Source organism: Podarcis filfolensis (assembly GCF_964270895.1).
Source record: "Podarcis filfolensis genome assembly, chromosome: 1".
Taxonomy (NCBI): Eukaryota; Metazoa; Chordata; class Lepidosauria; order Squamata; family Lacertidae; genus Podarcis; species Podarcis filfolensis.
In genome coordinates, this window is record NC_139604.1 from 77,702,913 (window position 1) to 77,727,416 (window position 24,504).

Consider the following 24,504-nt stretch of genomic DNA (forward strand, 5'->3'; position numbering starts at 1 on the left):
TTTAAAAATATAGAGAAAGCTTTTTATCATTCTCCGCTCACTCTCTCCCTGCAAGTATATAATCCACATGCAGATCCTGTAACTAGAGAATATAATATAGAATATTTAGGATGCTGATTCATGTGTTTTCACAACAATCAACATCACACTCCTTGAGAATAAAGGGTTAATAATAAATAACTTCAACATACACAGTATACATACTATTTGCACCAGCTGACTTTCTTTTTCTTGTCTCCTGATTAGAATCTTATTTACATGTTGAGCTAAAGCAGAACTTGGAGGAAATGATGCCAAATTCATGAGGCAGCTGAGCATGCATGAGCTGCACAAATTCATACACCAAGTAATTATAAATTCCAGCAACATCACTAACAATAAGTAACCGGAACGGCAAAATCACCTCTTGATCATCAATGGGCCAGGCAGAACATGCAGTATGATAAACTCTAAATGAGTCAGATTTGCACTTTTACACCAAGCAACGAAAAGACTTAGCTTGCTGCTGTTTCCTGCTTTGGTTCCCTGACTTTACAGGAGCCGGGTCCAACAGACATAGTAAACTTACATACCACTTGATATCAGAACTCTAGGATACACACTTCCTGTTGTTGCACCAAGACCACCAGACACCCGCCCCCCTACTGAATGGCTGGGAAATTTTATATTGATCTCGACTTACATGCCTCTACCCACCCCTAATTCTCTTTCAATGTTGATTCTAGTAATTGGGGAAAGACATGAACTGTGAACTAAGCTACATCCTTAGGGGTTTTTTCAGGCTTTATTCATCAGGAAAAATTAAGATTTCCTGCTCCTCCTCTCAGATTCTGTTCTGTCTGTTATCAACACATATAACCTTTAGGCACTTACTTTTAGAATGACCACTGTGCTTTAAAAACCAGCATAGCACCAGAAGCATGTGTCAGCTTATCTAGCACATGACAATACAATGATTTTTCATGGGTTTAAGAATGGTTTGAGAGGTAGAAATATCTTCAGCCAGATGGCCTCCAGGACTAAATGTCCACTATATAGCAGCACTATAAACATTTACCAGCTACAATTTTATATAGCTTACATATGGCAAACCTTGTTACATTTCACTCTTTCTTCCTTTCAATATAAAAAGGAGTGATCAGGTAGTCAAATTGTTTGAAATGTTGTAATTTTTTTAAAAAAATGAAATTCATACAAATGAAAACTATAAATAAAATTATTTTTAAAAAATGAATGCTGCCTAATAATGAACACCAAAAGTACAATAGAGTTGACAATATGAGAAAGTATTTGTTGTTTCCATGTTTTGCTTATTTTAATATTTCTCACAAAATAGGTATTCTCCACAGCCAGTGCTAGAAATTCAGATATTCAAGCTAGACGCCAAATGGCTTATTAAACTAGTGTTGCCGAAATGAAATGCCTAGTTGCCCTTTTTGGGCCAAACAGCCCAAAATTTTTGGTTCCTGAAATTCACTCTGATTGTGCAGATAAAATATCACAGATAGAATTCAACAGGATGTGTCAGTGTGTGAAAATATGTTAGTGTGTGAAAACAGGCAAGACCCAAGGATCCCCAGACATGCACCTTCAGATGGTGGAGATGTCAGGTGCCATCCTGGCACCTTCACTTGGTCACAAGTGGCCAATAACCAGGTGCAAAATGTGCCTAGCACCTGGTGAATTTTTAGCGCTGTCCACAGCATAAAGGGTTTCGTTGTCCTTCATATCTCTCCCTGTTCTTCATCCATTTAGCAACTGATGACAAATTTAAGTTGAAAGACGGGAAAGTTTTCTTCTTTCCTACGCAGAGGGCTTTTGACACGGTTCATGAGGCAATTGGAAACCTTTAGTTCTGATGCTAAGCTCTTAACTAAGTTAGAAACATCTGTGGGGTTCCTCACACATGACATTCCCAACAACGGAAGTTAGAAAGGGTTGGGGGATCCTCCAGAGAAGGATGAGAAACAGAGCAAGCAGCTGCAGGGAGAAGGGGAGATTGGGACAAAGAGTTGTCCCACCCTTGTACTCCTGCAGAAGCCCCATCAATTCCCAGTTTCCTCCATGAACAGAGGAATGGTTTTCCATTCAAGGATAACTAGTTAAGATTCAAGCCTATGTATTAAGCCAAATGTCCAGGAAAAATTAAAACCCATTAAATAATAAAAGGTTCACTGCTATAATTCAGTATTGTCAAATTATACCAATATATATTTGTGACTGGAAAAGACCAGGAACATTTACGTAACTTGGCACTATCAGCAGAAATCCACTGGTGCTCAAAAGAACAGTATTTGAAGTATGCAATGAAAATTTAGGAGACAACAGATGTATGTTTCTGACTAACCTTTTGATTTTTACAGTCAAAGTCAATGAAATAATTATAACAGAATCAAAATCATGAGAAGGGCATAAATGGGGCTCTAAATCAGAAACCAATTTCATAGGTTGCTCCCCGCCCGCCCCCCCAAAAAAATCCATGCCAAATGAAGGGATCCCTCAAGTAGAACTTGGAGGATTAGCAAGGCAGAGGATGGCTATACCACTGCTGTTGCAAATAATCAAATCTTAATGAAGCTCTCTTATCACTATGCCAGCATCACAGTAAATAGAAACGCTGGGTTTTCTATTGCCTTAGCAAACACATCGTGCTTGCAATGCGTATCAAAAAATTCATGGCTTTCACACCTTGTTGTTGTCATATGTCTGTGGCTGAACTGATAAGACATATACAGCCCTATTTTGACAAGCAACAAAGTAGGAAAACAACCAAACAATTGCTTTGTAGGAGCCGCATGTTTCACTGGCAATAACTCATGGGAACATTTTTGGACAGGAACAGAATATTTAGCAGTTTCTGTAGCATTATCCTGATACAAGTCTAAAACATTTTAAGTTACGAGAGTTGCTTACTAAGCCATCTAAAATGGCATGACTAATAACTATGGGGAAAATGAAAGGCAGCCCCAAAACTGACAAAGCAGGCAGAAAAATCCCTTCAAAGATAGAGAAAGTATGATGGAATACCGCCATATCAAGTTGTTGTTTTTAAGGAAAGAGAAGATGGGCCCTGGACTGAGACCAACTTCAGCATATTTATCCTAAACTCATTATCTGAAGGTAAGCCTCATTTATTTCAATTTAAGATATAGGCATTAGAAGTTTGATGTTGCATCCCACATATTCAGGGACACAAAAATGTTAACTTTTGCAATTCTAAAAATGAAAACCAAATTGCCCAGAACAGATGAACTATAAAATAAATGTTGGTCAGCAAGTGAAACGTCCATGGTGAAATCTAAGAATTCTGGGCAATTACAGTCTTATTAAAATGCTGCAAGCTCTATCTTTTCCACAGATCATAACCTGATTGGTTTTGTTCCTCTTCACACTCTCATCAGTAGCAAGAAGCTCATCTTAATTCTTCTCACATGCCTTGCCATTGCCTATCCTGGTTATGATCTGACAACATACAGTGGTACCTCGGGTTACATACGCTTCAGGTTACATACGCTTCAGGTTACAGACTCCGCTAACCCAGAAATAGTACCTCGGGTTAAGAACTTTGCTTCAGGATGAGAACAGAAATCGCGTGGTGGCGGCGCAGCAGGCCCATAGCTGTCAACCGTCCCTTATTTGGCAGGAAACTCCCTTTTGCGTGTTGAGTCCCACAATGCCACCCCCCCAAAAATTCACACTTCACACATCAATTTTTGTTTAAGGTTTTTGGCATAATTTTGGCCACAACTTTATTCAAAATACAAAAAATGTGAGTGGTTGCTTAGGCATTGGTTATGACTATCTGTCCTTGCCCTCAAGGACAGAGCTGGCCTTCCGGACACCAACGGAAGCCAGCGTGGGAAACAAGTATTGGGTGAGAAAATGAAGCTGGGCAACAGTCCCTCACTTCTCACCCTCATGTTCCTGTGGGGCTTGCACGGCCCAAGTCCGACTCCGGGGACAAGATCCGGCGCAAAATGGCCAAGAGGACGTCCAACGTCTGGCCCCTGTATTTAAAGACTCTGACCCCTCCTCCAAATTGGCAACAATCAAAACTCCCCAGCAACCCAAATTTAACCACTTAAAGGCTTGGGTTCCTTACCAAATTTGCCTAGTCACTGCAGGGTGGCTTGTTCCCCCAACCGCAACACGTGCTCTCTGTTAGGGAGAACACGCTTTCCCAGCGCCATTTCCCGCTGCTGTCCCGGATTGATGATGTCCCTTAAATTTCCTGGGTTTCAAAGGAAGCAGCTCCTTTCCCTCCCTGCCTGCCGGCCAGGGAGGAGGGAGGCTCCAACTGTGTTGCTTGGCTGAGTTGCTCACCCAATAAGGAGTCTAAGAACGACTGGGGGGTGGAGCTTGCATGCCTTGTGCCGATCAAATCGGCTGCATTGCCTGGGGACTTGCCTTTACTCAGTGCTTCCCAGTGGAGAGGTGACGGTGGTTTTCCTTGCTGCACCCCCTTTGCTGGGTTGCTAGGCTGTGGGAACCACCGCTTGAGGCTTCATTTGGCTGCTGGTTGACTAAAATCCCTTATTTTGGCTGCTGATCCCTTATTTTTGAGGCTGCTGGTCCCTTATTTTCAAATCTGTAAGTTGACAGCTATGGGCAGGCCCCATTAGCTAAAGTTGTGCTTCAGGTTAAGAACAGTTTCAGGCTAAGGACGGACCTCCGGAACGAATTAAGTACATAACCAGAGGTACCACTGTAATACAAAATGGGTATCGTTTTCAAGTATGATCAGCATTCAAAAGAAATGGCAAACAGATCAAGAAACAGTGAAGAAACAAAGCATCTCTCAGTACAGTACTCATCTAGGATGGTTATCTGTTAAAATTAAAATATTGAGCTAGGTTTTGCCCCAACTGTGCATGCCTCACACATACTATTCCACACTGGAACAACACACATACACTGCTGGCTCTGGGTGTAGGGACCTCAGATGCAAATTCCTACTTAGCTCTGAACCTCCTTGCACATTCTAGTTTCTTAGCTATGGGGTTCTGTCCTGGGCCCACTACAGTTTAACACCTGCATACAAGACTTGAACAAAGAAATAAAAGCAGCAGCAAATACCTTTGGGGATATAAAAAAGCATCTATGATCAAGATATAATTTCTCAGCCATTCACTAGTGGTGGGCTCTGCCTTTAGGTTGGGGAAAACAGATTCACAAATAAAGAATGGGTGACACCTGGTTTGACACTAGTACATGAGATCTAAGATCATGGGAAATCCAAATAAGTAAGGTTATATAGAAACAAAAATATTTTAACATTGTGCTAGTCAATCTGATGAGTATTTGTTTTAACTTATTTAATAAGAAGCAGCAGGGGAAGAATAAATGTAGCCAGAGGTCTAAAGAGGCGTAAGAGAGGGTCACAATTCAACTAGACTAAGATACGTGGATAAGAACTCTAAAATCCCTGGCCTATTTTTATTCCAGAGGAGTGCCCAGGAGAACAGAGGAAGATTACTTATCAAGGCAAGCCCCCTCCACAAAAAATGGGTACGATAGTATTATTTCCATGCTGAAATTATGAGCATTCCTGCAAACAATTCACCTCTGTGAATATCATACAAGATATTATGCAAGAATATCATTTCTGTCACAACAAGAACCACAGTTTCCATTCATTTGCGTGTAATTGTAAGCATGCTGTGTTGATTATTATCTGTCCACAGTATATAAATGGAATTGAAATGGTAGTTTCAACTGCAGTACGAATAGGGATGACATTTTTTTTTTAAAGAAGAATACTGCAATTTAAAAAATCTGAACACAAAACAAAAAATGCTTCTGCTTTTTCATTTTTTTATACAAAGAACAATGAAAATCTCTTATTTGACTCTGAAAAATCACCCTTAGTTTGTTTGGCTATCTATCAAAAGGTAACAAAACACACAACACTCATCCTTGTTCATTCTGATTTACTCCATTTATGGTGGTCCAGTGTTGGCTGCCTCCATTTTCTGCTAGCTCCCTGGGATTGCATGAACACTAAAGACTAGTGATCCCCTAGACCAGGGGTAGGCAACCTAAGGCCCGGGGGCCAGATGCGGCCTAATCGCCTTCTCAATCCAGTTTGTGGATGGTCCAGGAATCAGCATATTTTTACATGAGCAGAATGTGTTCTTTTATTTAAATTGCATCTCTGGGTTATTTGTGGGGCCTATCTGGTGTTTTTACATGAGCAGAATGTGTGCTTTTATTTAAAATGCATCTCTGGGTTATTTGTGGGGCATAGGAATTTGTTCATTATTTTTTTCCAAAATATAGTCCAGCCCACCACATGGTCTGAGGGACGGTGGACCGGCCCACGGCTGAAAAAGGTTGCTGAACCCTGCCCTAGACAGCCAGCATACATGGATTACAATGCAACAGCTTGTCCGTGTTCCTTCAAACCCCCTGGTGGGCAATTCAAGGCAAAGCCAATCTGCATGCCCCCCACAGCAAAAAGTATTAATGCCTTACTCTGCCACAAGGTTTGGGGATAAGCCTCCTTAAGTGAGGAACAGGAACCCACAGTAAAAAAAAACCCATTCACCCTTGTAAGCTCTTAGCAAAGAAGAAAAGCTGAGGAACTCCTAATTTCCCAGTGCCAAGGTAGCATGCTGTGGGGATTCGCAGTCAATAGAAATGCTGTGCGATTTAGTTTCTCAATTGACTACAAAGCAAGGTCAAGTCTTGCCATGGTGATGTCACTCAAGAGTTCTCTATGTCCTACAGAACTCAACCTTGCCTTGTGCTCTGGAAACAGATTAAAGGTAAAAGTAAAGGACCCCGACAGTTAAGTCCAGTCGCAGACGACTCTGGGGTTGCAGCACTCATCTCGCTTTACAGGCTGAGGGAGCTGGCGTTTGTCCACAGACAGTTTTTCCGGGTCATGTGGCCAGCATGACTAAGCCGCTTCAGGCAAAACCAGAGCAGCGCACTGAAATGCCGTTTACCTTCCTGCTGGAGCGGAACCTATTTATCTACTTGCAGTTTGACGTGCTTTCAAACTGCTAGGTTGGCAGGAGCTGGGACCAAGCAACAGGAGCTCACCCAATCGCAGGGATTCGAACCATCAATCTTCTGATCGGCAAACCCAAGAGGCTCAGTGGTTTAGACCACAGCACCACCCACGTCCATCTGTCTCTGGAAACAGATTAGCTATCATCAAATATCTACTGGCAGGCAGTTGCTGGATGACATCTTCCAATTCTGGGCTCCATTCAAGTATTGCTCCGTGCCTCACAGGCTGTCAGCTGGCCCAATATAGGGCACCAGGGGTAGCCATGAACATTTTGGCAACTGAAGCAAAAGTAAATGCAGCTGTCATCCTTTTTTTTCTTTTTTGGGGGGAAAAAGAGGCACATAGAAATGCAGGGGGGTATGAAAATAGCAAATATGCACCAACTTCAGTGCCACATGTCTCTACATAGCACATAACATTTGTTTGCTATTGTCTGATGCAGGATTTCTCATTGCCAGAGAGACATGGTGCTTTTCAAACTCAACAACTGCAGGTCTCTTAAAGAGAGCAATTGTTGTTGCAAAAGCCTGTGCTTGTGATATTATTGTTCCTTATTGTTTGCAAGCCGTGTTGGGATTCACTTGGGTGGAAAGTGGCACAGAAATGCAATAAATCAATCATAGCAGCAAACAAAGCTCCAGTTATAGGTATGCTTCTCTCCCATACCTATGTGCCTGATCTTTGGATCCCAACCTCAGTTTGTATTTGCAGACATCCTGTCAAAAGTAGTAAAGTGTATCAGATGGCAAATAAGGCATGTCCCGTCCCGCCCCTGCACGGACATTAGGTCATGGGAACTCATCAGTTGATGGGAACTGATCAGCTGAATTTTTAATTCTGATGGCTCCAAGAAGTCTCTTTATTTTCACATAAACCTGGGGGGGAAATATAAGCATGTTGTACCTGAGCCTGAAGGCTACTTATCATTGCAGATCATTTTGCATAAATTACACCCACATAATACCCACCTATAATTTTGCAATCATGAAGCTCTGTTTTACAACATTTGCGTGATTCTTTATGCTATGCAATGGATATCATCTGTACATTAACAGAAATAATTGCTTCCCCACCCCAGCAAGAAGACAGTTTAGAATCAAGGCACAGTTTCAAAACCTCATACAAAAGAAACCCAGCTAAAATCTTCAGGGCTGTAGAATAAGTTAAGGTGCTTCCCTAATTAGATATTCTTTTCCCCATTACCTAAAGATTGGTGTTTGATGCAATGGGAAGAACGTGCATGGCACATTACCATGCATTCAATAATGAAAAAGGTCACATAGACAGCTACTCATCGTTACAGAATCTGGGCAGCCAGCCAGCAAAAGAGAAACAAAGGATCAATGGATATTAAATTATTATCAGACATTATGAATAGTTTCTTGGCTAGCAAAGTTCAACAGTGAAAACATTTGACACACTATTACTTCTGCTTCATAAAAGCTTTCATTTACTTAAAAGGGGGGGTGGCTTTGATGGTTAGAACTTCTGACTTCCCATGAGATCTCCTGGGGAAGATGAATTCTGGAAGTCAGATATCTCAAAGCAGGAGGGGGAAATCCGGCTTGCTCAGAGTAGGGATCAACCAAGACAGCCCAGTATGGCACCTAACACACCTTCTTGAGGGTCACTACTAAATTCCTGGGAGGCTGGCATCAAGAGAAGCTCCACTAGGAAAGGATGTCGCTCAGTGGTAAGACACATTCTAAGCATGCAAGAAGTCCCAGGATTGATCATTGGCATTGCCGGAGAGAGCTAAGAAAGATTTCTAAATAAAACCCGGGAGAGCATCTGCCAATCAGGGTAGATAATACTGAATTGGATGAGCCAATCAACTGATTCAACAAAAAGGCAGCTTTTTGAGATGTCATTGGGCGTGCCATATGGAGGAGCCTGGAAAAGGAGGAATCAGAAGAAGGATTGGCAAGCCACATGCATGAACTCACTTCCTCCCTCTGGGTTACTGTTTCATTCTGAATTTCCATTTTGCACTGGAGAAAGTGTGCGGAGAGTGCAGCAAGGGTGCCAACTTGAATAAAATATTGCAGGAGGCAGGTAAGCCCCACCCTGCCCAATCAATCACAAGATGCAGTGTGTACACGTTACTTGAATGGCAATGCCTATCAACTGGGAGTGAGAGGATCAAATGTTTTATTGCATGGGCTACGGGGAATTTGACCCCTAGGAGTTGACTCCTATGAAGTGCAGCATTTCTGTGCATGGAGGAAGCCATGTGGAAGATGGTGAACCCTGTAAGGCTGAATGTTCAGCAAGTTGCCAAAGGGGGAGGGTGCTGATTCATCTTCTTAACAGATTCCCCATAATCTCCAGCACCAAAAACAGACCATCAGCATAATGTAGAGAATGCCTCTCCTTGCCGTATTACTAGATCTTGGGCTGGCTCACCTGCCAGTATCTAGGGTGCTTCTCTCAAGGAACTATATATTGCTTTAGTCAAAGGCCTGTTACCAATACAGTAGTAATCAATGCTAATGAGGGGCATAGTGCAGATGTGCATAAACAAAAAGGTCTGCCTCCAATAGAGGCTATTACTTTGACTTTCATATTGTGTGAGGAGTAGTCTCCTGTAAAGAGATCACAACCTCTGACCGAAGATTCTTGTCTTGTGGTCAAACAATCCTCTGGAGCCAAAATAAAAGGGGGATGGGGAACATGCAAGGCAGCAACAGCAAAGTGCCACTGAAAACAAGGAGTCCAACACTCAGGAAAAAGTGTGTGCCCAGCCCCAAGAGGACAGCCGGGCATCTGAACCAGAGGCCACTTCAGTCAGAGCTCACAAACAGCCACCACTTCAAAAGCAAACTGTCACTTAGTTTGTCAAAGCCTAATGCGCAGGACATCTCTAGCTGAGAGATGCTTCTAAGTATCTAATGGGAAATGATTCAGAAACTCTGTCAATGTGGGAAACATCCCAACCGTTGTCATTGGCTTCGAGGCATGCGAGCTGTCAGATTGCCATGGCTGAACAAATTACCAAATCTGGGCGGAGAGATAAGTCCAACTTCTCATGCCTGTTAAGTCTCACAAGGCCAGCATGCAAGCAGTTATCAAACTTGTGGAAGAACAGGACAGAGATGACAAAAGGGAAAGTTCCGTGTTTTCTGTCACTGCTTCTGATCATTTTGCTTTTGAAATGCCTGTGCTAATTAAAAACACGTGATTCCAACAAAAATAAATAAATAAATAAAAGCAGTTCCCAATATTTCTAATGCCCTGGACTGTCCCACCATGAAAAGCTACTCTGAGGATGTATGACCTGATCCAGAGGGGAAACACACATATGCCCCCCAACAACTGCACATATAACTGCTGGTGAAGGTGTGTGCGGGGGGGGGGCGCGCTAATGATAATGAGCTAAAGCTTTCATGAGCTTTAAATGGAAAATACCCAAATTATCTGTATCCAACAGAGACAATCTGCATGGCAGAAACCTGAATTTTCCTTCTGGATCAGGTCATATAAGTACAAAAGTGTGTTGGGGCAAAGCTGAGGGGAGGGTAGAATTGGCAGGTACCAAGAAGTCCTCATACGGAATGAGATGTGCTCTAGGATCTCTCTCATTAAATGCTAACTATTGGGAGATGGGATTAATTCAGACACTCTAACTCTCACTTCCCAAATATATGACCCACATAGTCACTGAGGACAGCACCCATCTCACATTTGTATAAAAAGGATCTCTGGAATTGAAACCTTCCCTTCAGAATTTCTACATGAAAGGTTTTCAAAGCTGGTTAATTTTAATATTAATATTGGAAAATGTGTTTCAATTAATTTTTAAAAAACAAAATAAATACTTTATAGCAAACATTTTCCTAGATTAAACATTAAAATTGGATTAAAGTTTTTTAAAGCACACCATTGGAATATGCATTGCACTTTCCCCCCCTCTAAAGATAACAAGGTAACCCAGCTTAACAGTGACAGTTATGTAGAAAGCATTTCTAGATTTGTAATCTTAATTGCCAGCAAAAGGTTTCATTAAATTGCACTGTAGGAATTGATTTGCGATGGGCAATTTAAATGGGCTATAATCTTACAGAGGAAAATTAGACATTGCAGACTCATGGAAGAATATAGCCTGAACATTCAGGCCTCTGATAGATTTGCAAACGGCGGGAGGGAGTGGGTTCATATGTAAGCTTTTTGAAAGAAATCTAATTGCATCCTGTTGTAACCTCCAAGGACTCAAAGCAGCAGCCTTTGTGTTGCCTCTTTTAAATAGGCATATCCATGCTTATTGACTACAATAGCCAATACCTTGCTACAACCTAGTTCTCCAAACCCAACACAGCAACTTCAAAGTAATAAACAAAAACATTGGTGTGGCTCATACGTATACCAGTGTATAAAAATATTGTTGCAGCATTATTTTAACTTCATCTTATTAAGGCGTCAGATTATGCGATGATTTTTCATATAGCCCAGGACTTTAGACAAATTTATCACATCTGGCACTCTATAGATGAATGCTAATGGCACTATGATACGGCTTATTTTTCAAAGTTTGCGGAGGAGAATTACTGTGTGCCTGCTATTGATGATTCATATGAAGCAATGGCTGAGAAAACTGAGCGTCTTTTCCCTGACAATATAAGAAGAGCCTGGCCCTTAAGCAGCTTTATCAAGTAGCAGTGGCCCCCAAGGTTCAAGAAGCAGTCTGTGATCTTCAAGCATAACATGACATTCCTCAGCACCCTTTTATTATTCTGTCTCTAAGCACAGGCCCAGACTGAGGAGGGCAAAAGAGGGCACATGTCCCAGGAGGCAGGTAAGGGAGTGGCAAAATGGCAGCGTAGGATATAGGAGCACTGCAGCACACACTTAGTGACTCTTTACATTCCGGCCAAGTTCCACATATTAGAAGAGGTGGGGGGGTCATCCACCCATCTCTTCTAGAAGGAAGCTCAACCCAGCTGGAATGTAAGGAGTCACTGAAAGTATGCTGCAACTGTGCAGTGCCTCTCCCAACTTTCCCATGCCATGTTGTCATCAGGGCCTGACTCTTCCTCCTAGATGTTCCCGCTGGCTTCCACTATTTTAAAAAGCAGAGATGGGTGGCAATAGAAAGTTCTGCCTGCTCCTTGCCCACTCCCGCAGGAAGAGGAAGGCATGAAGCTGCAAGACAGAGCATGAGTTTGCAGACTTCCTTCTTTTGGTGGTGGCAGTAGCACGGAAGACGAATGGGAGAAATACTTTCTCCCTTTGTCGCTGTCCCACTGCCACCAAGAGAAGGAAGCCTGCATGGGACACAAAGGGCAGAAAGACTTTTTGCCCCCTGCCCTTGCTGGTGTTGCTGTACCCAAGAGAAGGAATCCTGGCACAGATTATGATGGCACAAACCTGCAGGAGAGGGAACAGAAGTGCAGGCTTTTGCCCCATACAGCAAAATTTGTTGATCTGACACTAAGTATTTGAATGAACCAAGAGACAGACAAATACACTGCTCCACTAGTCACGATGATGTGGTGGTTTCTGCACCCTTTATAAGCTGTGAGGACTGAGTTCTGGGCAATGGAGCAAGCTTCCCTCTTCCCAGCATATCTTGTTCACTCATTTATTTATTTTAGAACTAGTTCCTTGGGAACCTTGGGGTACACAATGAGCACATGCGGCAGTCCTTTCACCAGGCACCTGCTTCTGTGTCTCAGTGCCCATCACAGCCAAGCTTTGTCCAAAAGCCAGCACCCATCTCTGCATTGCTAGTACAGTATTATAAATTATTCTGGGAAATTGAGATGAATTAAAACATTTAATGGATACATGCCTTCTTACCCGCTTCTAGGAAAGAAAGATGGGGGTGGGAAATTGCACAGATGGGTCTCCTAGGCTTTCTACAGCTATGCAGCTTTCCCCAATATCACTCAAGGACAAAAAGAACAAAATAGGTTAGCATGGGGGCTAACTATCTATTCTCCACTACAGCCCTCATCACATGTCATGGGTACATATTGAACCTGAGCATCACACCAGAGGCCACAGGCATTTGGATGCCTTGCATTTCTTTTGGAATTCAGAAAACTAATGGTCTGAAACAAAGAGCACTTAACCTGCTGCATCTAAAGATGTGGTTAGACACAGTGGACTGTAAAAGCACAGTTTAAAGTTCTACACAGCTGCTATAGATGAAGGTAGCCTGCTTCCTAGTTGAGATCCGCCACTGGGAGCACATGCTTTGGTGCTTTGTCTGTGAACATTTCCAAGTGGTACTATTGCATTGTGAAGCCCTTAGGAACCTTGTGCCCATCTCACCTAACAAACTTCAACCTCTACATTCAGACAAGAGCTTCCTCTTCCCACTGTGTGCCAAATATGAACACAGATGCAGATATTGATCATGCTGGTCCCTTATTAAGGAGTTTCCTTTTCATATGCTCCATGGGACAGAGTCCCTGAAAGCCTGATGAGAAGCATGTGATATGGCCTTGAACTCAGCTGAGTTTCAGCCCCTAATATCAAGCCAATATTGAGTATTTTTAATTTTAAATCTTTTCAAAATTTTCTGGTTTTTAACTAGAACTGCTGCTGTACATCTTACTTTTCAAAACAGTGAATCCTTAGGATAGGGTAAGACAAAAGCCTACCCAGTAAATAAAACTTTTCATCACCTAACCCATTTTTCACCAAAAGTTATCTTAAAATATACCAATGATGGGGAGTGTCTCTAGTGTTAGGGAATCAGAAACTGCTCCTAGAGTTACTGGTAAGTATTTAGATCCTTCCCTTGAGATAATAAAATAAAAAACAAAAAACTCAGATACTTAGCTAAAGCTAAGCAAAGCAAATAGTTATCACTATTCCCCTGATGGTTTGAGCATTCCTCTTAAAGTGTAAACCTCAGAAAGTCACAAAAGATTTTAGCCTTACAGCTTTTTAATAATAATAATAGAAGAGAAAGGGAGCAACTCTATTCAAATTCTCAAGTGAGAAACATGAGACTGCATTGCTTCCCTAAGGCATGCACACCCTTTATTATTCTGATACATAGTTATCACAATCAGCCTAAGCTCAGCCGACAAAGGAGTAGTTAACATTCAGGTATCAACTCCAAAAAAAGACACACACAAAAAACCCCTAGGCTCCAGAACAATGACATTTTAATGTCATCATTTCAGGCTATTGTCTGGGCCAGATTATGCTTTCCAAGATTCATATGTATAGGAAGCAGCTTGGGGAATAAAGCACTATTGTATTACGAGAGTGAGGATTGTCCTTGTGACAATCTAATTCTAGACTGGTACGGGAAATCCTAAAAATCTGCCAGATCTCCTATATTTAAAGTCTAAAGGACACACAGTGCAATCCTGTGCATAACTGTGCATTCAGCGGAATGTACCTCCCAGATAAGTCCACACAGGATTGCAGCCTTATGTCTCTTGTTATTAGCATAGAAGCAGCTTCCCATCTAAAACTAGTAGTAGTGAATGATAATGAATTTGAGGAGCAGGGCCTTAGGCTGTATTCCCTATCCCTTCAGATGAAAGCTCTATAGGGATTTTACTATGAAAGAATGCCTTTCATTAATGTTGTGATTATACAGGTGCATAGGATTGCAGCCTTTTTGTGTTAAGTCACAAGCCTTTAGACACAACAAATACAGGCATGAGGAAACTCCCTAGGTGTGTTTGTGTGGGATCTGCATTCTGCTCATGCGCTGTGGCTGAACCAGTCTCTTCCATACTATTCATACCAGATGCTTCTTTCTAAGCTAAGCACCTGGCTCTAAAAACAAGCTAAGGTAATAAAAACGATACCTTAAGAACTAAATCATTTCTACCTGTCCTAGATATGCTAGTCATTACCCCCTGGCTCTGCCTACTATTAACTCTCCTGCTTTCTGACTCAGCAGCAGCAATGGACACCGTGCATTACTGTAAAATGTACCACATGCTAAAACTGCCAAATATATAAGCAGGGAACTTAAGAATAAAAACAAGAAGAAATGCAGCAACCTGAATTAAGCAATAAGAATAGCTCAGAAATCACCAAGAAGCAAGACCCTAAAAAATTAAATATGTATCAAGCAGACATGTATAACCTCCACACACTAGCCTCTTTTGTCCCCTACTTCCAACAAAGCCCTGAAGGAAGATGTGCCACACAGGGTGTCTTAACAGCTGAGTGACTTTTCCCTGACCTCACAGTATGATTATCAAAACAGGTATAGGGCATCTTCAGTTTCCCACAGATTTCAGGGAACAGTTACTATAGAGCTCTGTAGCCATACACATCCGAGGATGTAATATTGTGGTCTGTTATGTTACACCATATGTAAAGTTTGCTTGGAGCTATGCAGCACCTATTTGCATGGTACTGACTTATTCCCTTGAAAATGATACGGGAAGCCAACAAACTGGTGAATTTTGCTGTATGACGTCTAAGAAGTACAACCAGGCTACACAAAGAAAGAAATCTTTATATCAGATGCCTTGTTAGGCAGACTCTAAAATGGGGACAGAATAAAAATGCTAGTAAGAAAAAGAAAAACAGCCAGTGCATACATATTTGCTCCAATAGTGCTATCTCTATTCATAAAAGTAGTCCCAGCGATGACAACTTTAAACGAGAACAGCTGCCCGAGTCTGGGTCCAGTGCCCTATCTTACTGCACCTCATTACAGCTCTAATGGCAGAGACTCATTCGCATACCCCTCAGAATTTATTTATTTGCACCAAAATTATTCACAGAATTCATTCAGTCACGCATCCCCAAATTTCAAGCCCAGTTTTCAAATCATATTTTAAAACGTGAGCTCTCTCTCTTAGGATTCCTGTGCTATATGCATCAACCTTTCATAAAACTTCACACCTTCCACCCTCCAATACGGCAAATGTTGGAGAATATAGGAGGTGAATGGCAGGGAACTGTCTTGTTCTAAACTGCCCCAGGCAAACTTTAAGAGCAACAGCAGAAAATCAGCAGAATTATTTCTGTAAGTGTATCTCCAAAGTTAACACCAGAATCCAAACAAGTCATACATGAGGTTCCACATAACCACAGCGATACTGTTTGTGTTATTGTTGCTATTATTAAAATTTATGGACTGCTTTCTATATCCAAGGACCCCAAAGCAGTCTACAGAATAAAATCACAACACTAAAATGTTTAAAACTTATAAAATCAAATAAGCAACCATATGTACAGGGTATAAATATTTACAGTTGTTGTTGTTGTTGTTGTTGTTGTTGTTGTTGTTGTTGTTGTTATTATTCACATGTAAATAAAATCAACAGCAACTAAAAAACCATGCCAGAGATATCTGTGTTGGTTCCTATCATCAACACACACCTTCCATTAAGCCATTACTGAGGACTGAGGCTTCTGGAGCAGTATTCAGTGTGACACAACATTGATCTGGAAAGAGAAATTATGCATGCAAGGAAATGTCTTAGGCACATACAAAGCTCTATGGATCCCAGTAAAGGAATCTGCTTAGGTCTGTAACAAGAATATGGGAGCAATTTGTGTTGTTCTCATATTAATGACTTGCAGAATCCAGGATGTCCATAATCATAAGATAAACTTTATTAACTATTTACAGAACAAGGAGTCTCTGTTAAAGGAAGCCATAGCTTCTCTATTTCTGAATCATCTTCCTACCCAGAGGCTCATCTGATTCACTAAAGCACAACCCACTTAAATTGATAGTGTCCTCACACAATACACTGAGTAATCCAAATTAATCTAAATAGCTGCAAGGAGAAAAGGACATTTAAGAGATGTTTTACTGAATGCAGGTGCCAGTTCTGTCCATGGTGCTATTTTTATGCAAAGCAGCATACTCTTGAGCTTTCAGCAAACACAGGAACCAAGTGTCTCAGAATTTAGCAAGGGCTGAAAAACTGCACCTGCACAATGGAGGCAGGTGGAATTACAGAACTGGTTCGTAAATGTTTGCTTTTTGTTATTATTCTGATAAAATCTTTTTAAAATTGCAAAGCTCTTGTACAGTGTCTTTGCCTTATGTCTGTGAGCATCCTAATAAAAAATGAATTAGAGAAACCAGTGGCAGCAAATGCAATACACCTCAGATTCTAATCAAAGCCCTTTCACATTATTGCTGAAGTTAACTTTTGAACAACAAATGGGAACAACCAAGAAGAAGCAAAACTCCCTGCACAACACAGCACGAGTGTGGAATTTTTGGCCTTAGTATTACAAAAAGCATATATTAATGCGAAATCTGATGAACAGATAATGTTATGACCATTATTATACTGAACTATGCAAACTAAAATAAGAATAATCATCTCATCTCCAGGGTGTAAAGAAAGGAAGGAAGCTATTCCTTTCCCATATTCAGCACTGCATGATTGACTTGGCATATTAATGTAGGGGTTGATGTGCACTTTTTTCTCTAAAGCATAAGATATTGATCTCTGCCACAGGCGGGATACCAAACCAGATGGACCACTGGTCTCATCTGCTCTGTCAAATCTTATCAACACAGTGTTAATCTCCAAAAGGAAAGAAAAAGAACAAGATCACAGTTCCATGATCAGAGGAGCCCAGACTGAAATTTTTCATAGTATTTCCTTGCCCTCCCCCACTTTTACTACCAGAATATCAGAGAGGAGCATATGTCACCTTTAGACAAGGCTCAGCATAGAGAAATGGTCATAGTGTCATGCCACCATCAGGAAAAAGTGATGAGTTCCTTATAAAGTAAATTGAGCTGATCTTCTTTAAATATTGTTAATCAACAGAGAGTTGGATTACATTATGCAGGAAGATTTGTAACATTGCTTATTTCCACAAATACTCTTTCCAAGAATGGCTGCACAAGTTCATATGACTGCCACATATGGAATGTCATACAAACTGTCTTACATCCTCTCCAATACATTGCTTAAGATACTTTGTTTATGTAATTGTATCTGAATGCCATCTATAATTAACTTAAAATAATTATCTTATGCAGGTTGACATGGGTCTTAAAGGGTTTTTTGCTCCTAAGTTGTTCCAGGCAACCTCTTCTGTTTTGATATCTAGGTCTATTTCCCCATAATTGGTTGCTGAACATTGTCCAGCAGTAAGGTCACTAAATATTTTGTACAACATGGACAGGATGTTTTTAGAACGTTCAATCGTATTCAAAATAAAATTTTCAAAGGGCGTCAGTGACCAAAGGGCTTGAGACTTAACTGCTGAACTTGAAATAAAATGTACAATTTGATGAATAAGTAGCCAATTCACATTGCATCCTCTCATCTTTTCTATAATTTGTTCCGCTGTGAGGGAGCTATCATTTTCATAACAAGTAGCCAATATATATAAGCCTTTTTCTTTCTATTTCTTGCCAATTCGATTTCTGTCAGGCATGTGGAAGGAAGGGTGCTATCCAAAGATGATATGTTGTTGTTGTTGTTTAGTCGTTTAGTCGTGTCCGACTCTTCGTGACCCCATGGACCAGAGCACGCCAGGCACTTCTGTCTTCCACTGCCTCCCGCAGTTTAGTCAGAAAAAGATGATATAGATTGAGCTAATTTGAGGGTCTAAATTTGTCAAATCTTTCATTTTGCTTTCGCAATTTTTGCCATTTCTTGCCATTTCTTAAGGGTTTCCACTGAAATACATATAGGCAAAGTCTGAATCAGAAATAAAAACTTTAGAAGTACCATATTCGTAACTGATGCAACTCTACCCATCCATGATAAAAATGCCTTACACAAAGTTTTGATATTCTTATTAGTGACAAAAATTGTAAAGTTGTGTCCAAGATTTTGTATTCCCAAGTACTTAATATGATGTGGGGAAAGGCTGAAGCAGTTGTGGTGGGCCTCGCTGCTTCCTCTTGCCGCGTGATGTCACATGTGCATGTCGTGCGCGTGGCATGCACACACACTGAGCACTCCCAAAGTTGAGGAGAGCCCATGCCCATGCCAGATGCTGACCCCGCTAGCTTTGGAGTTACCAGCAGCTGAGTGCCAAGTCCCTTTGGACATGCTGATTGGTGGGTTTGACTCTAATTGCTTTTTCAAATGGGTTACTGGCAGGACAATAAGGGATTTCCATTTTAACTCATTTCATACCCTTCTCCTTTTCATTGTGTTGCCCAGTCCATTCACATTAACACTCAAGGTTACATTTTGGACAAATGCTTTTTATTTTTAACACTACTTCCCATAAAAAAATATTTTGGTTGCCACATATGCAAAAATTGTTTTGTCCCAGTTCCAAAATTTGTTTTCATTATAGCTTGAGCAAAAATTCAGTAGATTTCATTTTTAAAAATTATTTTCAGTGTGGCATAAGTGGAAATTGTTTAGTCTCCATTCCATTCCCTGCTCCCCCATATGGAGCCTCTCAGGAGAGACTCAATGTGGATCTTAATTAAGGGTCTGCAGGTAGCGAGTGTATGAACGGAATGAGCAAAATCTCATTTAACTCTTTCCCCACCCCCACTTATACAACATTCAAACAGATCAACTTATTGCAATGTTAAGAAACGGTATGCCCTTTCACCATCTCTTCTAGCAACTGCAAGCATGGGTTTCAGCATACAATGCTGGTTATAGCAATAAAAATGAAAAAGTCCAAGGCAGGTTACAGGAGAACGTTGTCCCTGCTTTCCAAGCAGATTCTTGAGTTTCTTATAACTACAATCCATCTTGAGGCATGCATTATCACCCAAAGTAACAGCAAGTTCTGCTTGCAGCTCAAAAGGCAAACTGGCAAAAGTCCAGAGAAACAAACATTGAGGTATGTCTAAACTTGCAAACTGAACACTGGCGATACAACTCTGCTCAGGGACTAACAAAATTAAGCCTTCTTCATAAGGCATAATTCCAAGTGATCTGAAGTTCTTCATCACAGTGTTGCAATACAAGTATTGCAATACAAATAGTATATGCTTGAAACACTGTGGCAGCAATGGGAGTGAACTTGAAGATTAAGTATAACATTTTGTAACAAAAGAAATAAGGAAGGGAGACAAGAAACGAGAAGGATAGAAGACTCCAAGCAGCAATCGAAAACAACCTATTCATTTTTTGAGTTTCCAAGCACATTGTGCAACTAAAATGCTGATTATTATCCACAAGCCATTGTACGGTTGTTGGCTCTTGAAAAAGAAAATAATGTGAGGATAATGAGTTCCTTACAGTGAGAGGTGCAAGCATTTTGCTCATAAAAACCTGAATATTAAGCTTTCACCTTAACACATTTAAACAACCTTTAAAATATGTACAAGCAGCTTATAAATTTTACAGCAAGATGGTAAATCTGAAACCTGGAAAGAAGAAAAAGAGAAATCTCAAATATAAAAGCTGAGCTCTTCCAATGATATAGGTAATTACTACAAAAGGGCACTATTAAACTGTCAGAATTCTATTTGAATTTAACCCAGTCAATGATCAGCTCTTCTCTCTCTCTCTCTCTCTCTCTCACACACACACACACACACACACACACACTGAATAGGACAAGATCTTGAACAGGAGTAAATCTGCAAGGCTTCATCAATGTCATGTTGATTTACACAAGCCTTAAGCAAGACCCATTATTTCAACACATTTAAATCACTCGAGCACTACAAGAGTTTGATAGCCGAGTATTAGAATGACTCACAACAAGAGTTTTCTGCTCACAGCAGGCCTGTAGCATACATGCTTCATAATTGCTAGCTTATTCTTTGCATGTTAGGGGCAGATTTGAATTTAGAAGAGTGTTTAAGTCCCACAGCCTAGTCATGCGTTGCATTTCTATGCTGCAGAGATGGCTCAGTCAATATGGGAACACTCTCTGCAGGAGACAGTAAGACTGAACTATGCTCTATCTATTCTAACATAGTATGTTCCTGGCCACTGTCCTTAATCTCAAATTCATTGAAGAGGCAAACTGACCACAGCAACTCACTGGCCACACAAACTACACAGATTATCTTTTGAGACTCTTAACCTGGTGGAACATGCAAACAGCTCGTGCTAATGGAGAAATAATCGAAAAGATATTTCTGTTGCACTGTTAAAATAGGCACAGATATGGAAAACTCAATGTGCTATTGCACTCATGTCATGCTTGTAGGTCTCTCATAGACACCTGGTTGGCCACTGTGAAAAAGGAATGCTAGACTCCATAGGCCTTTGGTCTCATCCAGCAGAGCTTTTCTTATGAGACAAGAACCCCATAATTTATTAAGTGTCTAATCATGTGCTACTCTTACAACATTAATTCAGCCAATCTAATCATTCCTTAAGAAACAGAAGAACTAAACATTCTAGTTAGTACTTCTTGGACCACTTAATCTATGAAATTTGCTTTGTTTGATGGTGAGGAAGTGGTAAGGTACCTCCAGTCTACTTGATGATACAGATGTAACTACCCAAAAATCACACAAATCAATGGTGTTACTAGGAAAGAAGAAAAGTCCCTTAAATCATGGAAAAACTTTAAAATGCCTTTTAATGCACTTAAACTAATTAAATGTTTGTTTCGCTTATGTTCAAATTCAGTGGAAATCTGGAGAAAGGACATAGCGGTCAACTTTTCCCTTTTCTTGCGAGGAATCCTATTCGGAATAAGGGGATTTCCCTTTAAAAAATGGAAACGTTGGCAGCTATGAGAAAGGAAGAAGGTGGAGAAGTCAAGGGAATTCTGCAAAAAAACAATCTGGAGTAAGAAGCCATCAATTTCTGCTCCAACCAATGCTTGTTGCATGCAGCACTGTTTCCATTCTGCTGCAGTTCAGCTTCTAACGAACACTACATTATTGTGCTTGCTGTTCACTGTGGCTGAATTTTATGTAATTAAGTTATTATTACATTCATTTCAATACCATTAATTTCAGTGCAAAGGAAACAATGCAAATTGAGGGAAGGGAACATCAATTATTTATCATTTGCAGACTGAAAGCAACAGCGAAGACCAGTCATATGTACCAGCCGCTGGATTGATTTCCTCTCCAGACATGGGATGAATTAAGTGTACACCAGCAATTTCTGCTACCATTTCAGTCAGACATCTCTGACATCCCTAGCCTGGAGCTGCTTTTAAAAGAATACACTCTTAAGTCAGTTCTGCCTTAAGTGATTGTGCACTAACTCAATGAACCTAATGGCATAACCAGGCATATCAAAACTACTGGGCAAATTTATGCTTAAGTTTAAAACAAACAACAGTTCACCTCAAAATGTGAACCAAGTAACATTTATTAATAACAAAAAGAAACATTTTGACAATACCCCACCCCCTGGCACTGTTTTCAAATCAATGCACGTCTATGAAATTCTGAATAAGAAACTTAACAAGGAAAGGAATCAATCCAAGAGAAATCAATACTATTGTGTCACAGAAAATTGACGTCTTGCATCTACACTGGTTAAATAGATTCTTACTGAACCAAACAATGCTGCTTGTTCTTCCAGCAATTTTTACGTGGTTTATTGTGGCTTCCAGGAAGTTTTTCTCAGTTAAAAACAACAACTATGATGCCGCAACCCTAAACATGCTTACTGGGAAGAAAACCCCTATTGACTGTAGTGGAACTTACTTTTGATTAACATGCATAGGATTGCAGTGTTAATTTATGGCTCCTCCCTGAAATCAGTAACCTACAAGCCCCAAAAATTATGTAATTCTATCAGTAGCAAAAAACTTATTTATTTGCCCATAAGAATAATTCTACTGATTCCAGCAGATCTATTCACATGGTTATTTAGGTTATTAATTTTTAACTTTAAAATGGAAAGTTAACCAGGATTTAGGCATGTAATTCACACCAAAGCCATTAAAAATTGTATGGCTAAATCCAGTTCAACTGTGAACATGATTAGTGTCAATCCCATTTTAATTCTGTCTGGAAACTAATAAATCAGTGAAAAGCTTCCCTTCTACCATTACAACTCAGGGATGGGGGCAGGAGCAGACCCCAATTTTCTACAGCTTTCTGAAGGCCAATCTATAACAACAAAGCTAGATGAGATCAAGCTGGAGATCAGGGCTAAGAATACTAATTAAATTCAACACCCACAAAATGTGGTTATGAAAAAAGCATATTAAGGGCTGAGCCTCAAACATATTCATGGGGTAGTGTTCCTCTTTCCATTCCAATTTGCACAGGCAATGTATGTTACAGAAAAGAAACTGCAAAGAACATGGGCACATTATTTTCTTTCCCTCTATAAAGGTGGATAAACCTTCACAGTCTCCTAGCACAGTTTTCTTACAGACGGAAAACAGGAGCATGTGCTAATTTAACACCATTTCTTTCTTATTTATTCATGTAGGAGACCAATTTATTTCCAATGAACAAATCTGTTCCAATAATTAATTATTAATGTTAGACAGCCGTCAAATACACAACATCTCTGGATGAGTATCTCGCAAAGAGGCAGGCAGGTAGCACACATTCAGCCCAAGGATTGTGGTCCAAAGTGCTTCTTTCTATAATCCTAAATATGTTTCACTGAAGTTTCTGACCCGCATCCTTTTCCCTGGGAAATTCAGCCAGGAAGGAAATGTAATAATACCCAATTCCCTGTGTTGTTTTGCAAACACAAGTAAGAGAGAGATCACCCAAGCGTGAAGAGTCATTAAAATAGATCTTACATATATCATTATAAATTTAATAATCTCCATGACGGCTAGAGTTCAAGTTAAAATGAATGTCAGCTAAGCATGACCAATTGATGTTATCCCAGCTGCCACCGAGCCTCACTTGGGGTTATATTATACTTTCAGAGGCCCCATTTTACATGTGCACCAAACACCCAGAGCCAAGAGCAGATGGAAGATGTAGGCCTCCATACTTATTAGAGTTTCAGTCAAAACCGCATATTAATATTAGTAAACCAGCTCTACAGTATCTTAGTGTCAAGAACACCAAATGTTTGTTTCATAGAGTGCAAGCCTTGTATACAGCAGGGCTTTAAAATATATTAAAGGCCTCTAGAAATTAAGTCGATAAGAGGAATTTTCTTTCAGTGTCTACTGATTGTTATTTCCACCTCCGAATGGGGTTGTGAAAATGGGAGAATGAAGGTCCTTGTCGCCTTCAGCTGATATAGCAAACAGGAGAGAGGGAGGGAGAGAGATTATTTGGGGAAGGCTCCTTAAGCAAACAACTGCATTTTCATCTTGTTGAGAGAGAGAGAGAGAGAGCGCTATCCAAGCTGGTTTTATTTCCAGTGGAAAGTAAGTTTTATTCTTCAACAGACTCAGCAAAAGAAAATCAAGACACATAATCCTTCTTGTTTCACTGTATCGCTGGCATTATTGAAAAGGAGAAGTAAAGCTTGATGCTCAATTTACAGCTCAGGCATATTTCAACAATTTTCTCAAAGCGATGCATTTAAGTCACAATGGAAAAAAGGGATCTCCAGAGGAACCAGAATACATTAGTGTACCACCAACTAATCCCTGTGGACTTATGTAGCAACAACACATCACAATTTGAACCAGTAAAATAAGTTTAAAATTCAGTTGCTCACTACTTTCAATTACTACTAATGAACGACAACACTATA

At 40.4% G+C, this 24,504-nt stretch overlaps 1 protein-coding gene across 2 annotated transcripts in view; it reads right to left on the bottom strand.

The window, feature by feature from the left end:
- NAV2 (neuron navigator 2) overlaps positions 1-24,504 on the bottom strand; it is a 523,517-nt gene that overhangs the window by 492,227 nt on the left and 6,786 nt on the right. The gene's annotated exons all lie outside the window — the stretch shown is intronic.